This window comes from Melanerpes formicivorus, unplaced genomic scaffold, assembly GCF_026170545.1.
Source record: "Melanerpes formicivorus ecotype bairdi unplaced genomic scaffold, bMelFor1.0.p_v2 SCAF_2037, whole genome shotgun sequence".
NCBI lineage: Eukaryota > Metazoa > Chordata > Aves > Piciformes > Picidae > Melanerpes > Melanerpes formicivorus.
In genome coordinates, this window is record NW_027144388.1 from 30,625 (window position 1) to 38,060 (window position 7,436).

Genomic DNA, 7,436 nt, shown 5'->3' on the forward strand with positions numbered 1-7,436 from the left:
ACTCCACCACCCACCTGGCAGCACATTCCAATGGCCAATCTCTCTTGCTGGGAAGAATTTCTTCCTAACATCCAGCCTAAACCTCCCCTGGCACAGCTTGAGACTGTATCCTCTTGTTCTGGTGCTGGTTGCCTGGGAGAAGAGACCAACCTCTGCCTGTCCACAACCTCCCTTCAGGGAATTGTAGAGAGCAAGAAGGTCTCCCCTGAGCCTCCTCTTCTCCAGGCTAAGCAACCCCAGCTCCCTCAGCCTCTCCTCACAGGGCTGTGCTCCAGACCTCTCCCCAGCTTTGTTGCCTTTCTCTGGACACCTTCCAGCAACTCAACCTCTTTCCTAAACTGAGGGGCCCAGAACTGGACACAGGACTCAAGGTGTGGCCTAACCAGTGCAGTGTCCAGGGGCAGAATGACCTCCCTGCTCCTGCTGGCCACACTCTTCCTGATGCAGGCCAGGATGCCATTGGCCTTCTTGGCCACCTGGGCACACTGCAGGCTCATGTTCAGCCTACTATCAACCAGTCCCCCCAAGTCCCTCTCTGCCTGGCTGCTCTCCAGCCCCTTAGCCCCCAGCCTGTAGCACTGCCTGGGGTTGCTGTGGCCAATGTGCAGAACCTGGCACTTGGATGTGTTCAGTCTCCTGCCCTTGGACTCTGCCCATCTGCCCAGCCTGTCCAGGTCCCTCTGCTTTACTTCGTAGAGGTGGAAGAATTGAAATTGTTTAGACTGGAGGGAAAAGGCTCAGAGTGGATTTTATCAAGATTTTATCATCAGGGAGAGTGCAAAGACCATGGAGCCAGGCTCTTTTCAGTGTGCCCAGACTCAGGGTCAGAAGCAGTGAGGATGAACTGGAACACAGGAGGTTCCCCTCTGCCCATTAGAAAATGCTTTTTGTAGTGCAAGGATGACTGAGCACTGGCCCAGGCTGCCCAGAGATTATGGTGGTTCCCTCTTTGGAGATGCTGAAAAGCTGTCAGGATGTGGTTCTGGGCAGCTGGCTTCAGGTTACCCTCCTTGTGCCATCATGGCATCAGCCACTCTGTGATTCTGTGTATGGCCATTTAGGCTGGGTGCCTCCAAAAGAGAAGCCAGAGAGGTCAGACCTCCATTGTCCAGATACTCTAGCCCAGTGGGTGGGCACAGGAAATAGTGTATTATAGTATCACAGTATCAGTCAGGGTTGGAAGGGACCACAAGGATCAGCTAGTTCCAACCCCCCTGCCATGGGCAGGGACACCCCACACTACATCAGCCTGGCCACAGCCTCAGCCAGCCTGGGCTTAAACACCTCCAGGGATGGGGCCTCAACCACCTCCCTGCACAACCCATTGCAGGGCTTCACCACTCTCATGGGAAGAACTTCCTCCTCACCTCCAGCCTCAATCTCCCCATCTAAACCAGGTGGTGGACTCCATGGTGTGCTTTCACTCTCACACCTCTTTCATCCCGGCCTGCATCAGGAACAGTGTGGCCAGCAGGAGCAGGGAGGTCATTCTGCCCCTGTACACTGCACTGGTTAGGCCACACCTCGAGTCCTGTGTCCAGTTCTGGGCCCCTCAGTTTAGGAAGGAGGTTGAGTTGCTGGAAGGTGTCCAGAGAAGGGCAACCAAGTTGGTGAGGGGTTTAGAGCACAGCCCTGTGAGGAGAGGCTGAGGGAGCTGGGGTTGCTTAGCCTGGAGAAGAGGAGGCTCAGGGGTGACCTTACTGCTGTCTACAACTACCTGAAGGGAGTTTGTAGCCAGGAAGGGGTTGGTCTCTTCTCCCAGCCAACCAGCACCAGAACAAGAGGACACAGTCTCAGGCTGCACCAGGGGAGGTTTAGGCTGGAGGTGAGGAAGAAGTTCTATATACAGAGAGAGTGATTGCCCATTGGAATGGGCTGCCTGGGGAGGTGGTGGAGTCACCATCACTGGAGGTGTTCAGGAGGAGACTTGCTGGGGTGCTTGGTGCCATGGGTTAGTTGTTTAGGTGGTGTTGGATTGGTTGATGGGTTGGACACGATGATCTTGAAGGTCTCTTCCAGCCTGGTTTGGTTTATTCTAAATAAAGGTTTGTCAGGGTGTGATGATACTTTCTACCCTGACTACAATCAGGGAGACCAGTTCTCTGAAAGAAGTGTTAATGGTCCTCTGCTAGCTGTCAGCAACATCCACACTCAAGTCAATATGTCATCAGTAGCTGCCCTGCCAAAGGAAATGACAACTCTGAGCTTCCTTAGGGTGATTAGAGTGGGACTGAGAAATGGAATCAGCAGTTAGTGTCTTCTGCTTTGTTGCTGGTGACAGATGAAAAAGCAGTGGAGTCCCAGTGCTGTGTTGTCTTGTTTCCCTTCCTTCCCCTTTCGCCACTCAGCCAGCCCAGCCATGCCTTTTAGCACCCATGCTATTTCCCCTCCCCACCCTGTCCTTACAGGAATGTCACTGCATGTAGCTGTGTGCCTGCAAGTGATAGCTTTGCAGACCTCAGAAGGCATCTCAGGCTTAGGCAGTGCACACAAAGGCAAAAAGCCAAACTGCCAGCCCCTGGAAGAGGCTTATGCCTCTGCAGGAGACTGTCAGGGCTGTGGGTGGGTAGCAGTCTAGCTGATGCTGCAGCTTGGGGGAGTGTGACGTGCTAAGAGCCAGGGAGGTTGTGTTACCTATTTAGGCCTTGCAGGATCAGAAATAACCCTCCCACAATTTCTCCAAGGAGACATTCTCCTCACCACCCCACAAGCTGAAGCAAGAGCCTGTTGTTTTTTCATGCCCTCTGTTTGTGGTTCTCATCAGAAATATTCCTGTAGGTGTTAGATGAATGTTTTGCTTGAAGCACTTGCTGTGGGAGGTGGGCCATGATGCTTCTCCTGGTGGACCACAAACACCCTGTTCCCTGCTTGAGCTGTGGTGGAGGTTATATGGTCAGGTGATTGTACAGGTGGTGCCCAGTACAGTGTCCCTTGCACAACATCCTGCTCCAGAGAGCCTGGAGTAGCTGTGACCTGTCTTGGGATGTCCCATGTCTTAATGCCCAGTTCCAGGCCATGCCCATCTAAACCAGGTGGTGGACTCCATGGTGTGCTTTCACTCTCACACCTCTTTCAGTTCTGGGCAGGATGGGGCACACCAGCTTCTGGCCTCCAGAGTCCCATGAGGTGTTCTCAGGAATGTGTTCCCATTTTCTTACTTCTTTCCTTGTATGTATTGCCATCCTTGTGGCAGTGTGAAGTTGGCACAGTGGTGCTGCCACCAAATGACCCTTGAACTTTTCATACCCAGCTGTAAGTTGGAGTGGTTCTGCAGATTGCAGAGTGCTTGGTGCTCAGCATTTGAGCAGAGGTCTTTGGATAGGATAGGATAGGATAGGATAGGATAGGATAGGATAGGATAGGATAGGATAGGATAGGATAGGATAGGATAGGATAGGATAGGATAGACCAGGTTGGAAGAGACCTTCAAGATCATCGAGTCCAACCTATCACCCAACACCACCTAATCAACTAACCCATGGCACCAAGCACCCCGTCAAGCCTCCTCCTGAACACCTCCAGTGATGGTGACTCCACCACCTCCCCAGGCAGCACATTCCAATGGCCAATCTCTCTTGCTGGGAAGAACTTTCTCCTCACCTCCAGCCTAAACTTCCCCTGGCACAGCTTGAGACTGTGTCCTCTTGTTCTGGTGCTGGTTGCCTGGGAGAAGAGACCAACCCCTACCTGGCTCCAACCTCCCTTCAGGTAGTTGTAGAGAGCAAGAAGGTCTCCCCTGAGCCTCCTCTTCTCCAGGCTAAGCAACCCCAGCTCCCTCAGCCTCTCCTCACAGGGCTGTGCTCCTGACCCCTCCCCAGCTTTGTTGCCCTTCTCTGGACTCATTCCAGCAACTCAACCTCCTTCCTAAACTGAGGGGCCCAGAACTGGACACAGGACTCAAGGTGTGGCCTAACCAGTGCAGTGTACAGGGGCATAATGACCTCCCTACTCCTGCTGGCCACACTATTTCTGATGCAGGCCAGGATGCCATTGGCCTTCTTGGCCATCTGGGCACACTGCTGGCTCATGTTCAGCTGTTGTCAACCAGTACCCCCCAGGTCCCTTTCTTCCTGGCTGCTCTCCAGCCACTCTGACCCCAACCTGTAGCACTTCATGGGGTTGCTGTGGCCAAAGTGCAGCCCCTGGCACTTGGACTTGTTGAATGCCATCCTGTTGGACTCTGCCCATCTGTCCAGCCTGTCGAGGTCCCTCTGCAGAGCCCTTCTACCCTCTAACAGACCAACTCCTGCTTCCAGCTTGGTGTTGTCTGCAAATTTACTGATGATGGACTCAATCCCCTCACCCAGGTCATCAATAAAGATATTGAATAGAATTGGGCCCAGCACTGATCCTGGGGGGACACCACCACTGTCTTCCATCACAGAGCTCTGCCTGGTGTTCAAAACATCAACTTTTGGTGTATTCCTGATCATCAGGGACACTGTTGTATGATTTCTTCTCAGGGAGGACTTGAGTAATTCCTGTTACCTGCTTGCCTCATGTGAAGCTGGAGTTACGTGCTGATGTGTGCTGCTGCAGTCTCAGACTCTCTCAGCGCACAAACACAGGAGAGAAAAGTTGTCAGCAGCTCTTAATCTTTTAATGTGTTGATTTTCTGTCCCTTATTAGTAGCCTTGTGAGGAGGAACACAGCTGAACCCAGACGTGTTCTCCAGAATGCTTTTCTCAGAAGCTGAATCTGAGCAGCAGTACCAAATGTTTTATAAACAAGTTGAAAAGGGCTTCAATGACATTTGGAGGTTTATCTGCTCAGTACTTGCAGCTGGGATTTCTCTGTTGGGGTTTTTTTTTTCATAGCAACTGAGGGTGGTTGAAAATGGTCATACACCAGTCTATGAAATCACTGAAAGCCTCTAGATCTCAGGAAATATGTAATTGAGTGTGGCAGGTGGCCAAGAAGGCCAATGGCATCCTGGCCTGCATCAGGAACAGTGTGGCCAGCAGGAGCAGGGAAGTCATTGTGCCCCTGGACTCAGCACTGGTTAGGCCACACCTTGAGTCCTGTGTCCAGTTCTGGGCCCCTCAGTTTAGGAAGGATATTGAGACACTGGAAGGTGTCCAGAGTAGGGCAACAAAGTTGGGGGGAGGCCTTGAGCACAGCCCTGTGAGGAGAGGTTGAGGGAGCTGGGGTTGCTTAGCCTGGAGAAGAGGAGGCTCAGGGGAGACCTCATTGCCCTCTACAACTACCTGAAGGGAGGTTGTAGCCAGGTGGGGGTTGGTCTCTTCTCCCAGCCAACCAGCACCAGAACAAGAGGACACAGTCTCAAGCTGTGCCAGGGGAGGTTTAGGCTCAAGGTGAGGAGAAACTTCTTCATGGAAAGAGTTGGCCATCGGAATGTGCTGCCCAGGGAAGTGGTGGAGTCCCCATCCCTGGAGGTGTTCAAGAGGGGATTGGATGTGGCACTTGGTGCCATGGTTTAGTCATGAGGTCTGTGGTGACAGGTTGGACTTGATGATCTTTGAGGTCTCTTCCTAACCTTAGTGATACTGTGAGACTGTGATCACAGAGAGTGCAGGTCCAGGGCAAAGGCCTTGATGTTACTCAGCCCCAGTGATGTTGCCTCTTTTGGTTTTGTTGGGTTACTGACCCTTCATGTGTGAGCTTGTATTTCTGGGGACCCCACTTTCTCCCCCCTGCCCTTCTCTGGGATTGCAGAAAAGAAGATAGCAGTTGCATAGAGTCATAGAATCAGTAAGGTTGGAAAAGACCTCAGAGATCATCAAGTCAACCTAGCACCCAACACCTCAGGACTAACTGAACCATGGCTCCAAGTGCCACATCCAATCCTTTGTTGAACACTTTAGTAGGATTCAGGAGTGTGGGGGATGGATGGAAATAATTTCAGGAGTTTATCCCTGCCAAAGAGTTAATTGTTCAATCTCCTGTTCTTCCACTCTGCCATGAGCCAATTCTCATAAGCCCTCAGGTATCTGTCTCTGACAATTGTTCCTGGAGTAGTTCACTCCATAGTGCTCCTCAGTAGGGCTTACTAGTTTAGGCTTGGCTTCTTGCAGAGAGGGACCTGGGGGTAATGGGTTGCTAGTAGGCTGAACCATGAGCCAGCAGTGTGCCCAGGTGGCCAAGAGGGCCAATGGCATCCTGGCCTGCATCAGGAACAGTGTGGCCAGCAGGAGCAGGGAAGTCATTGTGCCTCTGGACTCAGCACTGGTTAGGCCACACACCTTGAGTCCTGTGTCCAGTTCTGGGCCCCTCAGGTTAGGAAAGATGTTGAGTTGCTGGAAGGTGTCCAGAGAAGGGCAACAAAGCTGGGGAGGGGTTTGGAGCACAGCCCTGTGAGGAGAGGCTGAGGGAGCTGGGGTTGCTTAGCCTGGAGAAGAGGAGGGCTCAGGGGAGACCTTCTTGCTCTCTACCACTACCTGAAGGGAGGTTGTAGCCAGGTGGGGGGTTGGTCTCTTCTCCCAGGCAGCCAGCACCAGAACAAGAGGACACAGCGTCATGCTGTGCCAGGAGAGGGTTTAGGCTGGATGTTGGGAAGAAGTTCTTCCCAGCAAGAGAGATGCCCATTGTAATGTGCTGCCCAGGGAGGTGGTGGAGTCACCATCCCTGGAGGTGTTTAGGAAGAGCCTGGATGAGGCCCTTGGTGCCATGGTTTAGTTGGTTAGATGGTGTTGGGTGATAGGTTGGACTCAATCTCAAAAGCTCTTTTCCCAGCCTGGTTTATTCTGTGTTCTTTAGTTGCATCCTCTGTTTACTCAAAGTCAAACAACCAGAACAACCTACACACAGTCTCTGTTTTTAGCTTGGTACAACAACACCTCTTCATTGTTTTACACTTCCTGCACTAACAGTTGTCACCTGTGATTTCAGAAGTCTTATGTAAGCTTCATGTGAGTTGACCAACAACCGTTGCCCTGGGGAGTACACTCAGGATAGCAGTTTTTCATCACTCAGAGACTTAAAGGCCATTTCACTCTGCTCTCTGTTGTCACATTGATGTGTAATGATTTCCACTACTACGAGTTTAATCTTACTAGTCAAAGTCCTGCAAGCTGCCCTATAACTCTGTGCTCTCTAATGTGTTTGATCTCCTCCCACTCCTCCTGCTCTCCCCTGTACTGAGCAGCTTGAAATCTCTGATCTTGTAATGTCCCAATCAGATGTAACAGCACCTTTCACTCCCACCAAACCACAATGCTTCTTCAGAGTGAAAGAAGATGGACAGACTAAGATGTCAGAAGGAAAATGTCATCTGCCAAGTGTCTGTAAGGCAGTTTGGCACCAGGGAAAGGGTAGAGGGGATGTTATGTGCAGGTCTGGGCAAAGCACTGAAGTAATGAAGCAGCAGGAGATAATGAGAATAATCAGATTGAGATAAGTGAAGGGAGATGCAAACACTGACAGGCTTCAAATATACCAGAAACAACTACAGAAAGGAAGGGAGGAGTTAATGTGCA